A 16,279-nucleotide genomic window follows, 5' to 3' on the forward strand; every position below is an offset into this window, starting at 1 on the left:
GGGTCAAAGTAAAATTCCCTTTCCCCACATACACACAGCCTTCCCCATTATCAACATCCTGTACCACGGTGATAATTTTTCATGCTCACTGACCCTACACTGACACATCATTATCACCCCAAAGTCCACAGTTTACATTAGAGTTCACTCTTGGTGGGGCACCAGGGTGGCTCAGTGGGTTAAGGCTTCTGCCTTCAGCTCAGGTCATAATCTCACGGTCCTGGGATCGAGCCCCAGACCAGACTCTCTGCTTGGCAGGGAGCCTGCTTTCCTCCAACCCCTGCTTTCCCCGCCTGCCTCTCTGCCTGCTTTGATGCCTGTCAAGTAAATAAATAAAATCTTTAAAAAACCTTTTCTCATAGAGTTCACTCTTGGTATAGTATCTTATACATTTTGACAACTGTGTAGCGATATGTATCTAAAATATCTTACATATCATACAGAACATTTTCACTGGCCTAAAAATCCTCTGTGCTCTGCCTGTTCATCCTCCTCCTCTCCTAACTGCTACAAACCGCTGACCTTTATACCATTTGCATAGTTCTGCCTTTTCTAGAAGGTCATATAGCTGGAAACATGCAACATGAAGCTTTTTCAAATTGACTTCTTTCACTTATTATGACGGATTTTAAGTTTGTTCCATGTCTTTTCATTGCTTGATAGCCATTTCTCTTTATCGCTGAATCATATCCCATTGTTTCAATGGACCACAGTTTATCTATCCATTCTCCTCCTGAAGGACATCTTGGTTACTTCCAACTCTTGGCACTTATGGGTAAAGCTGTTACAAACACAGGTTTATATGCAGGATTCTGTGTACACAAAGTTTTCGCTCTTTGGGGTGAGTACCAAGGAGCACGATTGCTGGATCATATGGTAAGAATATGTTTAGTTTTGTAAGAAACTGCCCAACTGTCTTCCAATGGGTAGCACCATTTTGGTGTTCTCACCAGAATGAATGAGAGTTTCTCTTGTTCCTCATCGTCAAAAGCATTTTATGTTGTCAGTATTTTGGATTTTAGCCATTCTAATAGATGTGTAGTGATATATCATTGTTTTATTTTTTTATTTATTTTTTAAAAAGATTTTATTTATTTGACAGAGAGAGATCACAAGAAGACAGAGAGGCAGTCAGAGAGAGAGAGAGGGAAAGGGAAGCAGGCTCCTGCTGAGCAGTGAGCCCAACGTGTAACACGATCCCAGGACCTGAGATCATGACCTGATCCAAAGGCAGTGGCTTAACCCACTGAGCCATCCAGGCGCCCCTCATTGTTCTTTTAATTTACAATTCCTTAATTAGACATGCTGTGGATCATCACAGCATCTTTTCATATCATTATTGCCATCTCAAAATCTTCTTCAGTGTGGTGTCTGTTCCAGTCCTTGCCAATTTTTCAATCAGGTCATTCATTTTCTTGTGTTTGAGTTAATAAATAAATACATAATAATAATAATAAATAAATAATAAATAAATGGATGAATTTATTATATACTATATATATGTTATATATAGTATATTATATATATTATTATATATTAAATAATACTTTATTAAAAATAAATTTACTAATGAGGCCAAGAATTCAGAATCACAAATACTTCAGAACTAATAATAACTGCCATCACTTGATGTTATTCTATAAGATAAATCCTACAATCAAGTTTCAATTTTAAATTCTTACAATTTTAAATTCTTAAATCCTTATGAAGAAGCATCATTTGGAGGGAGCCGTTTTCATAACTTAGCATCCATCAGCCTTTTTTATAAGATTTTATTTATTTATTGGACACATAGAGAGAGAGAGAGATTGAGAGAGAGATCACAAGTAAGCAGAGAGACAGGCAAGCAGGGAGGGAAGCAGTCTTCCTTTTGAGCAGAGCCTGATGTGGGGCTGGATCCCAGGACCCAGAGACCATGACTTGAGATGAAGGCAGAGGCTTAACCCACCACCCACGTGATGAGAGAGCCCCTCAGGTGCCCCTCATCCATCAGCCTTAATTGTTTGGAGGAAAATGTGTGGATGAATAATGCCTTAGGGAGCTAATCTCTCTAAAGAATTTTCAAGTCTTTACCCCTTCAAGGTTTTTGTACAGTTCTGATAGCCTCTAAACATCCAGCTGATTTCTACAGTGACAGGCCTGTTAAAAACTGTCCTCAAACCAGGAATAGAGCTTGAAACATACCAGTCAAGAGCAACTTTGAGTCTTTTAAGGAATTTATCATCATTTCTTTGTTTTTGGTTCATATCTGAAATAGTTCTATATTACACTTGCATAATTTCTCCAGAGCTGACCTTGAAGGAGGCATTCAGTTCCAGCTAGTTCCATATTTTTGCAAGAACTATGATTCTATATTAAAAGAAAACATATTTTAGGGCTCCTGGGTGGCTCAGTGGGTTAAGCCGCTGCCTTCGCTCAGGTCATGATCTCGGGGTCCTGGGATCGAGTCCCACATCGGGCTCTCTGCTCAGAGGGAGCCTGATTCCCTCTCTCTCTCTCTGCCTGCCTCTCTGTCTACTTGTGATTTCTCTCTGTCAGATGGATAAATAAAATCTTTAAAAAAAGGAAAAAAAAAACATATTTTAGAGCGCCTGGGTGGCTCAGTGGGTTAAAATCTCTGCCTTCGGCTCAGGTCATGATTCCAGGTTCCTGGGATTGAGTCCCACAGTGGGCTCTCTTCTCAGCACGGAGCCTGCTTCCATTCCTCTCTCTCTGCCTGCCTCTTTGCCTTCCTGTGATCTCTGTCAAGGAAATAAATAAAATTTTTTTAAAAACTTATTTTATACCAGTTATTCATGTTTATTAACTAAGATATCACAATACAAAAAATACAAACATTTGCTCTTTATTAATACCTTCAACCAAGATCAAAAAACTATGTCATATTTTCTCCAAAAATTTTATATCATCTGATAGGTCAGATATATATAAAATTACATTTAAAGTTTTGAAAATATCAGCAAATATTTTCATTTAAATGCAAATTTCAAAGAAAAGCTACTTCTCCAAACACAACTTTTTATCCTATTTTTTTTTAATTTTGTCGACAACTGATAAAATGTTTAGCGAGAGTATAAATGTTAGATCGAAAAAAAATGATTAATAGATGTAGGTTCAAATTATTATGTTCCATTAAAAATGATTTAGTCTTTGATATACATCTGTTTGGTATTGTTGTATCAAGATATAGTATATTAATGACATATATAAAATTATAGGGAATGACACCTTCCTTTCCATTATGTGTAGAGCTTTTAAAATGCTATTTGTCACAACCTGTCACCTTGTCATTATGTAGCATTATGTAGCATTTCAAAAATATATACTCTTTACTATGAAGTCTTTTAGAAAACTAAAATATGACTTTCTATGGATTGTGTTTCCATATTCCTTTCTTGCCAGTTTGAATAAATCCACATGCTTTGATTCAAAGGTAATAAATTCCTCTTATTTGGAAAAATGATGTTTATTTTTGTTCTCTCACACTTAGCAGGTGGTTTCATTTTAGCACACTTCAGAGTTATCATTTCATGCTTATTAAAAACATTTTTATGATCTACATAGATGAATGAAACTTTTATTAAATTATTTGCCAAAAAATCTGTTATTTTTAAAAACGTAATTCCTTTGAAGGGTTATTTTAGAGCATTCAGAGAGGATCTAGGAGTGTGGTATTATGCAATTTTTAAGTAGGTTTGAAATGGTTATTTATATGATTGTTTCTTTAAGGCTTTTGTCTTATTTTGCTGTTTTTTGTCTCATTTTATCTTATTTTGTCCATTATATGCTATAATATATTTTGAAAGTAAATTTAAGGTACGTTTCACATAGTTTATTTTTGGAAAAAATATTGAAATGACTTCTGAAATTCAGTATACTCTCAACATTAATTTTTTCTGAAATATACCAATTGTCTCCTGAACTTATTATATGGCAGATATTACTTCAGACTACACTGGTAAATGAAATACTTGGCTTTGTAGAACTTTTATTTTAATGGGTGAGACAATTAAAAGCTATAAACCTTAATATAAATTGCATAGTGTATTCAAAAATGATGAGTACAATGGGGGAAAAGGAAAATTCGATCAGGGTGAGAAAAATCAAGGTTGCTAGGCAGGGGATGGGGAGTTAAAAATTTTAATAGGAAGATCAGGGTAGTTAAATGAACCTGACAATTGAACAAAGGTAGGGAAAGGTGATGAATTTGCCCTGAACTATCAGCAATAAGGTCACTCTAGACAAAGGAATTGGTATCTTGAAGGCCATAAGGTTGGATCATGCCTGGCATATCTGAGGAATAGCAAGGAGGCCACTGTGAGGGACTGAACAGTAGCAGGGAAAGAGGTCACAGAGGTTAAATGAGTGGCTAGATCATGTAAAAGCTTAGAAGTCATTGTAAAACTCTGGCCTTTATATTTGGAAATTTACTGTGTGATAGAATTTCTGCTTATAACTGAGAGTTCAAATGTCCATAAAATTTCAAGGATTCTTATTCTAGTAAGACAGAATAAAGAAAAAGAGTTCATATTTTCACATGGTGTAACAAATGCTCGGAGATCCAAGTGTAGGAAGCTATGGGAGCACAGAAGAAGGCACTAAAATCACACCAATATATTTGATGACTGTGACTATATATAAATTTGTATTTTCTAGATTCTTTTATAGTCATGGAATCACACAGTATATACTATTTATTGCCTAGCTTTTATTTTCTCAGCACCATTACTTTGAGAATCTCCAATTGTAAATAGTTCATTTTGATGTTGAATAGTAATCTCTCTTTAATGAATAGATCATAATTTGTCTTTGCTCTCTTGATGGACATTGATGAACATTTCACTGTTTCCAATTCTTAAAAATAAAGCTGCTATGAAATTCATATACAAGTTCTTGTACGAACATAGGGTTTGTTTCTCTTGGTTAAATGCCTAGTAGTAAAATGGCTATTCGTGTAACTGCAACATATTTTGCATTTAAAAAATTTTTCAAACTATTTTCCAAAGTGGTGGTATCATGATATATGCCAACAACAGTTTAGATTTTTTGTCACTTCTCAATCTAGCTCAGACGAATTACAATTAGCCTTTTAATTTTAGCCATTCTAATAGATATGTAAGCATGTCTCATTATGATTTTAATTTGTATTTCTTTAATGTCTAAATGTTGAGAAATTTGTCATATGCTTATAAGCCATCTATATCCTTTTGGTGACATGTCTCTTCAATAATTTTCTTCACATGTAAAATTGGATACTCTGGTTAAGTAAGGTATTTTATTTTTATTCATTTTTTAATAATCAGAGTTGATGTCCATTATCAGATATATAATTTGCAAATCCCTTCTCCATCTTTATGGTTTCCCAATGGAGCTTTGATAGCTGCGTCTTTCAAGAAATATGCTACTTCTTTCCTGGTACACGGAGGTATGACTAGAACATTATCAATGTTGACCTTTGCAAAGAAAATCATGGCTTAAGATATATGTAGTCTGCGGTTGTTGGGAGTGTTCTGTAATATAAAGCATATCTAGTTAGTTGATAATTTTGTTCAAGTCTTACATATCTTACCAATTTGATGACCATTTGTCTATAGAATCTTAAAATAAAGGTGTTGAAATGTTTTTCCATTTCTCTTCTAAGGTGTTTTGTTCTCCAAGAAATTAAATGCATGATTATCACACAATTATAAAATACTTGTGTCAAGAATTTTTATTCAAAAATTAATAAGAGAAGCAGATATTAAAACTAGTTCACATGGTTATTTGGGATATAAGCAGAGTTGTGCAGCAGAAGTGCTCTGGGCCCATAATTTGGGATATAGAATTTATGTTTTCTAATGAAAACGCACTAACTTGCATTATTGTTAACAAGAATCTTGTGCATTACCATCAGTTTTCTACATTATAACCTCTTGCTCTAGAGTTTGTAAATAACTTTGTCAATAGCAAGCTAATAAACGGGGTGACTCCAATGGATTGAGATAATCTCCAGAGTTTCTGCTACATAAAGCCCAGGACTCCATTGAAAGGACACCTAAGAATTTATTTTGCCCAAAAATTTGATCATTTTTTTCACTGTCATTACCTATTTTCCAAACCTAGTCCTTTTGCTTCACCTTTCAGTTTGCGGACAACCCTGTATCTGACTGACTTGTTAATTCTGGAATGTCTTGCAGATTAATTTGCTTTCCAGAGGTGGTTCCTCTAATTGATGTCTAAGAACCCTAATTAGTTAAGAAAACTTGTTAAACATATTCATTGCTATTTATTATTATTATTATTATTGCTAATATCTCTATTATAAATAATTCACAAGGCCATCTTTCTGACAAAAGACAAAGAGTTGCCTACTGGTAGAAAAAGTACATTTGACTCTGTCAATGAAAGTGGTAAAGGGATTTGAGAAAATAAGGCAAATCACTGGAATTATGTGTTAAAACTTTAAATATTATAGACATATTTACTTAATTTCTAATATTGTTGTTGCATATAATTAAATAAGATGTTTTCCATGAACCACGCATTACAGCAAATATATTGTTTATACAGATTAAATTTTCATCAAAAGGGATGCCTGGGTGGCTCAGTTGGTTAAGCAGCTGCCTTTGGCTCAGGTCATGATCCCAGCGTCCTGGGATTGAGTCCCGCATCGGGCTCCTTGCTCGGCCGGGAGCCTGCTTCTCCCTCTGCCTCTGCCTGCAATTCTGTCTGCCTGTGCTTGCTCTCTCGCCCACTCTCTCTGATAAAGAAATAAAATCTAAAATAAATAAATAAATTTTCATCAGAAAATTGTAAGTGTATATTATTGTAGGATCATGATCAGCATTTTGCCAATGAGAAAAGTGAAATTTAAAAAGTATGTCTCTTCAAATCCCTCATACAATATCTGGCCTGGATAGAAGGATGTACTATCACAATTGAGGAAGATAATTGAGATTACTTAAAATGATAAACTTTACTGTATAGGGTTTTTTAAAAGTTTGCCACAGATTCAGATTCGTTTAAAATATATATCTATTTTGTGCAAAGTGAATGCACTGAGAAGTAAAAAGAAAGTGATATATCAGTGCTACCAACTAATGGCTATAATATCATCACCTTATTTATGAACAATGAAACAGTGTGCAATATTTAAATAAATTTAAATAAATTCCTATTTATTTTATATAATTATAAATTAAAATAAATTCCTATTTATTTATTATTAAAGAAATTCCTCTTACAAACAGTATGTTTTGAAGGTTGCTAGCAGGAAAGTGTTGTACTACATGGAAGTAATCAGAAAATATGATCTTAAATTCTGCTTTCAAGGGCGCCTGGGTGGCTCAGGGGGTAAAAATTCTGCTTTCAAGAAGCTATAACAGTAAGTACTGAGCATTAGCTATTATATGCTATGGATGAATAACTGAAATCTGCATTTGAAACTAATGGTACACTTTATGTTAACTAATTGAATTTTAAAAAGTTAATTTTAAAAAAAACACTATTTTATAAAACAATATTCCCAACAGGCTCTTTTGCTTTAAAATACTCACTTTGTAATGAGAGTCATTACTTTTGTCTAGCCAATTCTTACATCACTGTTTATCCCTTCCCTGCTTTATCCCTTCCCAGTATCAAAAAAGGCTCACTTGGGTTTCCTAGAAGCCATGAGAAAGCTTGTAATAGATCTGGCTGGTTTTCACCAGCAATTTGACCACCATGTGCACAGGGAAGTCTATTGATAAAGGCTTTATTGCAATACATTGAAAATACATGGATGATTTTGAATTCTCTTTCTTGAGGTCTTGTTTCATGATAATAAATTTAGGGTGGCTTATTGGAATGGATGTTATTAACATATCTTCATAGTTCTAAGTACATGGAATTGTAAAATAGATGAATGAATGTGGCATTACTGACAACTGTCCTCATTTTGAAATCAAATTACAGTGTACTAAGATGAGGAAGCAAAGCAGATTTGGGATTATGAGTGAAATAATTTAAAAAAGTCTTAGGGGTATGATCAGATTATTGGGTAACTCAGTAGAAAAATGTCAACTGATTGAGATTCTGTGTTCCCTGATTTCAGAGAGAAGTTAAGATAAATAAGTAACACGAGGAGACTAGGAAGCCAAACATAAGTGATAATTTTGTGCCAGGGTGTGTATACATCTGTTTATCTTCTTGTTTTGCCACTAAGGTTGCTCCTAGAGGAGAGTTTAAATATGTGTTGGAGCTAATCTCTGTGGATTACACAAGAAACCACATCCTACAGCTCTGCCTGAAACACCCCTTATGATTTCAATGTAATTTGGTTTTTGCATTTTTAGAAATAACAAAATACTTTGCAAACTCATCTACTTTATTACCACCACAAGTGAGTCAGCTGACTCCACATTTTAACACAGTGACAGTCACAGAGGAATGGAGGAATGAGTAGAGTTATCAATATATGTGCTTTTAAGAAGTGTGACAGTGTAGCAGCTATTTCCAGGAACCAAAACATGGGTCAGCAGCTGTGCAGGAAAAGTGATGGAATAAATGACTCATTTCAGAGGAGTTCTATAACATATTAGTTCTATAATGTATCTTCAGCACCCAATTACCCGCTTTGATCTAAAGATAAGGATTTACAGTTAAGGTCCCATTTATGATTTGACTGGTAGGGTCTGAATCATGTTTACTATTGTTTTGACTATTACTTGAAACCTAGAGAAGTACTTTGGATATGTGTTGTGTATTCTGTGAACATGTGCTATTTTTAGATTAGATAATTCCTGTCTCGAACCCCTGTTAATTAGTTTGTTTTTGTTTATTTGATAGTGGTTTCAGTAAATGGATATATCTGAAAAATTGCAAAGCCACTATTAAAATTAGTTATTATTATATATAGCATGGAATTGCACATTCCTCCTTTGAATCCAACAGAGCTTCACGATATCCTTAACAATTTGGGAAAAACATGCTATTATTTTTCTTTATAAAATTTCTCCTGTCAGGCTGTGATGGTGGTCATCAGCAGTAACTCCTCTGAAGGCTTTGTCAAAAGAGTTGAAAAAACTGGAAAGGTGTGAATGAAGCTGTTTGCTGAATATAAAGAAAAGAGCATTGAAGTACAATTCACACTCTTACTTCTCCTTCTATGCTTTCAGATGTTTGACATTTGAAAATTTTGCTTCTAGAAGAGATGCCCTATATAATTCTTACTTTAAGGAGCAAGTTGCTTTTATAATTTTTTTTTATAATTCTACCATTCAAGTATTTCCATTTAAATTAATTTCAATACCATGTAAAAAAATCAAAAGTGCAACCAGTATTCAATTCTTGGGCTAAATAATTTTAGAAAGCTTTGTGTTATTGAACCTACAGGGTTTTTCTGTAGTTTTAACTCTTTCTTTCTGTGATTTTTCCCATTACTCACGTAAGTGACTGCAATATAACAGACATTGAGGATAAAGAAGGACTGAATAGAACAATCCTTGGCCTCATGAAGTTGAGAATCTAGCAAGAGAGTCAAACAATTCAATCATTCAGAGACAATTTATTGAGTGCCTGGCCTAAGATGAGCACAACAAAACCCCAGCCCAGAGGAATCATTTTAATGGGAGAGATAGATAATAGGTAAGCCAACTTTAAAAAGAAAAAAATCATACTGGTTTTTCTTTAATAGTGATGCATATTTGAACTAAATAAGCACATTTTAAAAAGAGCAGTGATTGAGAAGAGGTTTTGTAACTGAGTGGTCCGAAAGGGGCTCCCTGAAAAAGTCTGTGTTGAACAGATTTCTGAATAATATCAGCTAGGAAGCTGCGTAAAAATCTCAGGGATGGGTGATTTTTCCAGTCAAAAAACTGTAAAGGCTCCAAAGTCACAATACAGCTGTAAATAAAGTAGCTTCTGACAAAGAATGAGAAGAAATAACTAACCCAGGTTTGAAAGAAAAGGGACAACTTTCTATGGAATTCATATTTAACTAAAGCTCTAAAGGACAAAAATACAATAGAGCAAAATTCTGGTGACGCTGATATACCTAATGAAAGTTCATAAACAAGGTGTGGGTAGCAAAGAGTGTGTGGGAATGTTGGTAAGAACAGTGGGGAAGAGTCAGCCCTGAACATGTTCTTAAATGAAGCAATTCTTGTGTTGTTTTAAAGGGTAAATTGGAGTTAGCCTAAGTGATTAGAGAAGGATGCCTCGGCTTATGGAAGTTCAAAGCCATAAAGATGTGATAAACTACTGCAGAAATTTTCATGTATATTTGTTGTTGCTTCTAGTAATGGTGATCTAAAAACTCCTACTTAAGACAACTTAAAAATCCAGACAAAATAGCTTTTAAAGTTAAAAATATCAGAATGATTATAAAAATAAGTGAGGGATTACTGGGTCAAAATACGAAACACAATGAGAGTCTAGAGATATATGCCTGAAGCCATTTTAGCTATGAGAGCATTTGAAACTGCTAAAACACTCTGAACTGTGTTTTTACTAGACACTTGATACTAGAGAAACAAAATTCAAAATCCAGCAGCAATCAAATTTGAAAACTTTGGTACAACCCAAATTTAAGTTGAGATCCCCAAAGCACAAGGAGAAGCAGAAATAAGACTATAGCCTACCTTGCCTTCTGTGTAAACTGAGAAAGTCAATCACTGAATTTGGAATATGATTGTCTTGTAGAGTCTCAGATATAAGAGAAAATCCTGCCAAGGAGGACCATACCATTATTATAGCTCTTAATTATCCCTACTCAATAAGAGTTTCAAATATAATGCCTTGAACATAGCAAAATGTAACAGAGCACACAGAGAAAAACCATTAACAATATTTGATAGACAAAATGGGATTACGTATGATGTTAAAATGATCAATAAAGATTGTAAAATGGCTTGATTACTCTGCTCAAAGAAATGAGAGGGGAAGCAAATTGAACAAAAAACTGAAACTAAAAATGATATTGAGAAAGATTTTATAAATGAATTAAATGGATACTCTAGAACTTTAAAGATATGACAGCTAATTTAAGATACCACAGGGGTGCCTGGGTGGCTCACTTAATTAAACCTCCAATTCTTTTTCCTTTTTTTTTAACACCTTATTTTTATTTTCTTTCTTTCATTTTGGCTCAGGTCATGATGTCAGGGTTGTGAAATAGAGCCCAGTGTTGGGCTCTGTGCTGAGCCTGGAGCCTGCTTAAGATTCTTTTCCCTTCTTTTTCTATCCCTCCCTATGCTCTCACTTGCTCGCTCGCTCTCTTGCTTGCAAATAAATAGATAGATAGATAGATAATAGACAAAACAAAATAAAAGCAGTTTATGAAAATAAATATAAAGATTTTGAAATGAAAACAAGTTCATAATAAAATAGAGAAGACCTACACAGCTAAAAGTTCATTCAGAAAATCTACTCTTCAAGAAATCAGTATGACACAATGTTAAGATATCAAAAGATTTGAGCATGTACTTTACAGAAAGGGTAATCCAAATGGCCACTCATATATAAAAACTGTTTATCTTTATTATGAATCTGGAATTCAATTAAATTAAATTAAAAATAAATGAAAACCTGGAATGACATACTATTACACACTTACCATATTGGGCAACAGTGAAAATGTCTTGCAAGAATGTGAAGGAATGACAGTGCACATAATAAAAACATATGAGGTAAGTTGGACAATATTTAGAAAACTTAAAAATTAAAAAAAAAAATTTGGTCCATTCCTAGAAATACAACATGGAACTAAATGAATATTTTCACCAGGATATGCAAACAGATGATTATAGTTATTTCATTCATAATGGCAGATCAGTAGTGGTCTATTTGCACAATGTTACATTAAATAAGAGAGAATATTAACAAACTGGGAGGAGGGGCTAGGTTGTTATCATAAACAGATCTTCTATGGTGCTAATTATGTTCTATTTCTCAAAATCTTTAAGTTGAAAAAGTTTTCAAATTTACATCTAGATAGATAGATAGATGAATAGCTAGGTAGATGATAGATAGACAGATATCCCAGAAGCTGCAATGCTAGGCTAAGCCCAGGCTTTAAAGGGCTTTTCTATGCTCTACTAAATACTTTAAACCATTCATTATATCATAGCTCAGTGTTCAAATCTCCATTTGTTTCCTCAGTTTCCTAATATTTATCTTAAGGTGACCTGATCCAGACTTTTGATCACCTTTGTCTAAATATTTCTATTTTAACAAAGTCCTTTTGAACACTCAGAGACTAAAACTTAGAAAAATACTCTGATTGTTATCTCACTAGAGTGGAAAATATATAGTTACCCATTAACTAATGATATCCATGACATTTTTAATTCTTGGGAGCTTTTGGTTAAATGAATTTTTTAAGCTTCCTTTAAATGAAGCTTTAAGCCATCACCACATGAATACAATTAAAGAACTAAATGAAAACAAGCCAAGTATTTACAGAGTAATAGAATGTGCAGTGGAAAGAGTACAGTTCTGAAATCATAAAGCCTAAATTAGTGTGATGCATCCTTACTAGCCATGTAATCATAAACCAGTTATCTAAATGTGTTAGCCTCAGTGTTTTCACCCATGAAATGGTGATGATAATACTTATTATGCAGAATTGTTGTGTGGATGTGATGAAGCATGGAGCATGAGAGTCTCATATTCCATGCTAAAATGATAGCTATTTTTATACTTATAATAATTCTAATAATAGTAATTAAATTGTTCAAAATGATAATATTCATTTATATTGAGGCATTGTATTGACTATTCATAGACACATTTACCAAAATAAATTTCATTTTACTTTACCCCCTCTGAGGATATATATTCCCTAATTCAATATGAATCTCATTATGAATAATAATTATCATAATAAATACGCTGATTTTTCTTCTTTTTAGGGAAGTATCCTTTACTGTTGAACATAAAGAAACTTAAGCAAGTCTGTCTTATTCAAAATTTGCATGCTGCTTTCTTATGAAACTAGATGATAGAGTTGTATGAAATAAATTCATGCAGTTAAGACATTTATGTTTGGAAAACTGGGTGGTCAGTTTAGTATTTCAAAAGAAGATTTTAAATTTAAACCTTAAAACTGAGCTCTTTCAGCCTTATTTATAGACCATCCTTCATGCTTCCTATGTACTCCTTCATTGTAAACTAAGTAATAGTTTTTGTCCCAGTGTATAGAACTAAAATGGATTTTATATTCGATTATTTCAGAGTTAGATGCAGTTTCTACTTCCTTACTTCCTTTTTGGAAAAATAGATTAATTCTACTAAAAGTTTTTTCCAGCTTTATTGAAAAATAATCGACATATTATAATTTATAAATATAAGAAATGATTTCTTATAACATTGCAAACTTTTAACATTGTGTAAATTTTGTACAATTTGATAAATTGGCATACATCTGTATTGCAATATAATCTACATAAAAATGTTAATACATCTACTATCTCATATAGTTGCCACTGTTTTTTATGCATGTATGGTAAGGAATTTTAAGATCTACTCTCTTAGCAACTTTTATGTATATAGTACCGTAGAGATAAACTTCAGAGGTCTTGTGGGTTTTGTTCCAGACCGCCTCAATAAAGTGATTATCTCAATAAACTAAGTCAAATTATTATTATTTTTTTTTTGGTTTCCCAGTGCAAATAAAAAATTATGTTTCCCAGTGCATATAAAAAATAAACACTATACTGCACTGTTCAAAAGCATTATGCCTTTAAGAAAAAACAAGGTATATACCTTAAGTAAACTAGTTCTGAGTTTTCAGTGGGTCATAATTACTGATCACAGATCACCATAACAAATACAATAATAATGAAAAAACTTGAAATATTGCAAGAATTACCAACATGTGACAGAGAGACACAAAATGAACAAATGTCGTTAGAAAAATGGTGGCAGCAGACCTCTTTTATACAAGATTGATATAAACTTTCAACTTGTAAGAATGTGATATATGCAAAGTTTAATAAAGGGAAGCACAATAAAAATGTATGTATATATTATTAACTATGATCATCATACTGTACATAAGATCCCCAGAACTTTTTCATATTATAGTTGCAAGTTTGTACCCTTTGACAACCTTATTCCACCCCAGGTTAACCTCTTGTCAACTCAACTCTAAGTTTCCATTAGTTTGCTTTTTCTTCAGATTCTGTATGTAAGGGATATCATAATACATAAATTAAAATATATATAAAATCTTTGAAATATTTCACTTAGTATAAGACCTTCAAGATCCATCCATGCTGTTGTAAATGGCAGTATTTCTTAATTTTTCATGGTTCAGTAGTATTCCATAGTATATATTTACCATACTTATTTTATCCATTCACCCAATATGGATACTGAAGTTATTTCCATCTCTTGCTTAGAGTTAATAATTTTATAATGAACATAAGAGTGCAGATATGTCTTCGAATAGTGACTTCGTTTCCTTTAGATATATACCTAGAGGTGGGATTACTGAATCATATTGTGATTTTACTTTTAATAATATGAATAATCTCCATACTGTTTTCCATACAAATTTATATCCCTATCACAGTACATAAGTTCCCCATTTTCCCCAATATTTACCAAAATTTGTCAGTTTTAATTTTTTGGTTTTATATATTCTAATAGTTAGTAATATCTTGTTGTGTTTTTCAGAGGTAAACAACAACAACAACAACATAATGACTTTGCCCTGAGTTTTTACGTTGAGCACTTTTTAATGCTCCTGTTGGTCATTTATATAACTTTTTTGAAAAAAAAGTCTATTGATATCCTTTTGCTATTTTTTAAATTATATATTTTTTTCTATTTGTATCTGTTGGTTATTAACCTCTTTTCAGATATAAGATTTGTAAGTATTTTCTTCCATTCTGTGGATTGTGTTTTCATTCCCTTTTGGTTTTTTTTGGCAATGCAGAAACTTTAGTTTGATGTAATACCATGTATTTATTTTTGCTTTTTTTGCTTGTGTTTTTGGCCTGGTATCCAAAAAACTATTGGCAAGACCAATGTCCAGGAGAATTTTTCCTATGTTTTCCTTTAGGAAATTTAGTTTCATGCATCACATTTAAGTCTTTAATCTATTTCAAGTTAAGATTTATGAGTGATATAAGGTTCCAGTTTCATGCTGGTTTATGTGACTATTCAGTTTTAAATATCATTTATTGAACAGACTATCTTTACCCATTATATATGTTGGCCCCTGTCAAATATTAGGTGACTGTATGAAAGGATTTATTTCTGGACTCTCAATTCTGTTCTACTTGTTTACTGGTCTGTTTTTATGCCAGTATACTTTATTGTTTTGAGCATGAGGGCTTTGTAGTATAGTTTCAAATCAAGAAGTGTAATTTCGCTTCTTCATTCTTTCTCAGAACTGCTTTAATTATTTGTTGTCTTTTATGGTCTCATATAAATTTTAGGATTCTTTACTTCTGTAAAAAAAAATATTGGATTTTTTAAAAAGATTTTTTATTTATTTATTTGACAGAGAGAGATGACAAGCAGGCAGAGAGGCAGGCAGAGAGAGAAGAGGTAGCAGCTTCGTGCTGAGCTGAGAGCCTGATGCAGGGCTCGATCCCAGGACCCTGGGATCATGACCTGAGCCGAAGGCAGCGGCTTAACCCACTGAGCCACCCAGGCGCCCCTAACATTGGATTTTTGATAGGAATTGAATTTACAGATGGTTTTCGGTAGTATGGATATTTTAACAATGTTAATTCTTACCATTCATAAATATGAGCTATCTTTCCATTTATGTCTCCTTCAAATTCTTTATCAATGTCATAGTTTATGGGGTACAGATCTTTCATCTTCTTAGTTAAATCTTTTCCTAAGTATTTTGTTATTTTTGATGCTATTGTGAATTAGATTGTTCTCTTTATTTTTTCAGATAGTTCATCATTAGAGTGTTAAAATGCTCCTGTCTTGTGCTTACTTTGGCAGCACATATACTAAAATTGGAATGATGCAGAGAAGATTAGCGTGATCACTGAGCAAGGATGACATGAAAAACTATTTTAAAAAAACGAAACAAAACAAAATTCCTGTCTTTTATATATTGATCTTGTATTTGGCAGCTTTATTAAATTTGTTTATTCAAAATTTTTTGTGAAGTTTTTAGGATTTTTTTACATGTAAGTTCATGTTATCCAAAAAAAGAAAATTTTACTTCTTCCTTTTTTTTTTTTTTTTGGAGTCTTTTATTTCTTTGTGTTCCTTGTTTCTCTGGCTAGGACATCCAGTACTATGTCAAATGAGAGTAGTGAAAGTGGACACACTTGTCTTTTTTCTGATC

General features: G+C 33.0%; 1 non-coding gene across 1 annotated transcript; it reads left to right on the forward strand.

The window, feature by feature from the left end:
• The first annotated feature begins 15,911 nt into the window (after nucleotides 1-15,911).
• Nucleotides 15,912-16,020, forward strand: LOC131813343 (U6 spliceosomal RNA). The gene has a single exon (XR_009346760.1). It is a non-coding gene; the product is annotated as a U6 spliceosomal RNA (small nuclear RNA).
• Nucleotides 16,021-16,279: the final 259 nt, after the last annotated feature.

Source organism: Mustela lutreola, chromosome 12 (assembly GCF_030435805.1).
Source record: "Mustela lutreola isolate mMusLut2 chromosome 12, mMusLut2.pri, whole genome shotgun sequence".
In the NCBI taxonomy this organism is placed as follows: domain Eukaryota; kingdom Metazoa; phylum Chordata; class Mammalia; order Carnivora; family Mustelidae; genus Mustela; species Mustela lutreola.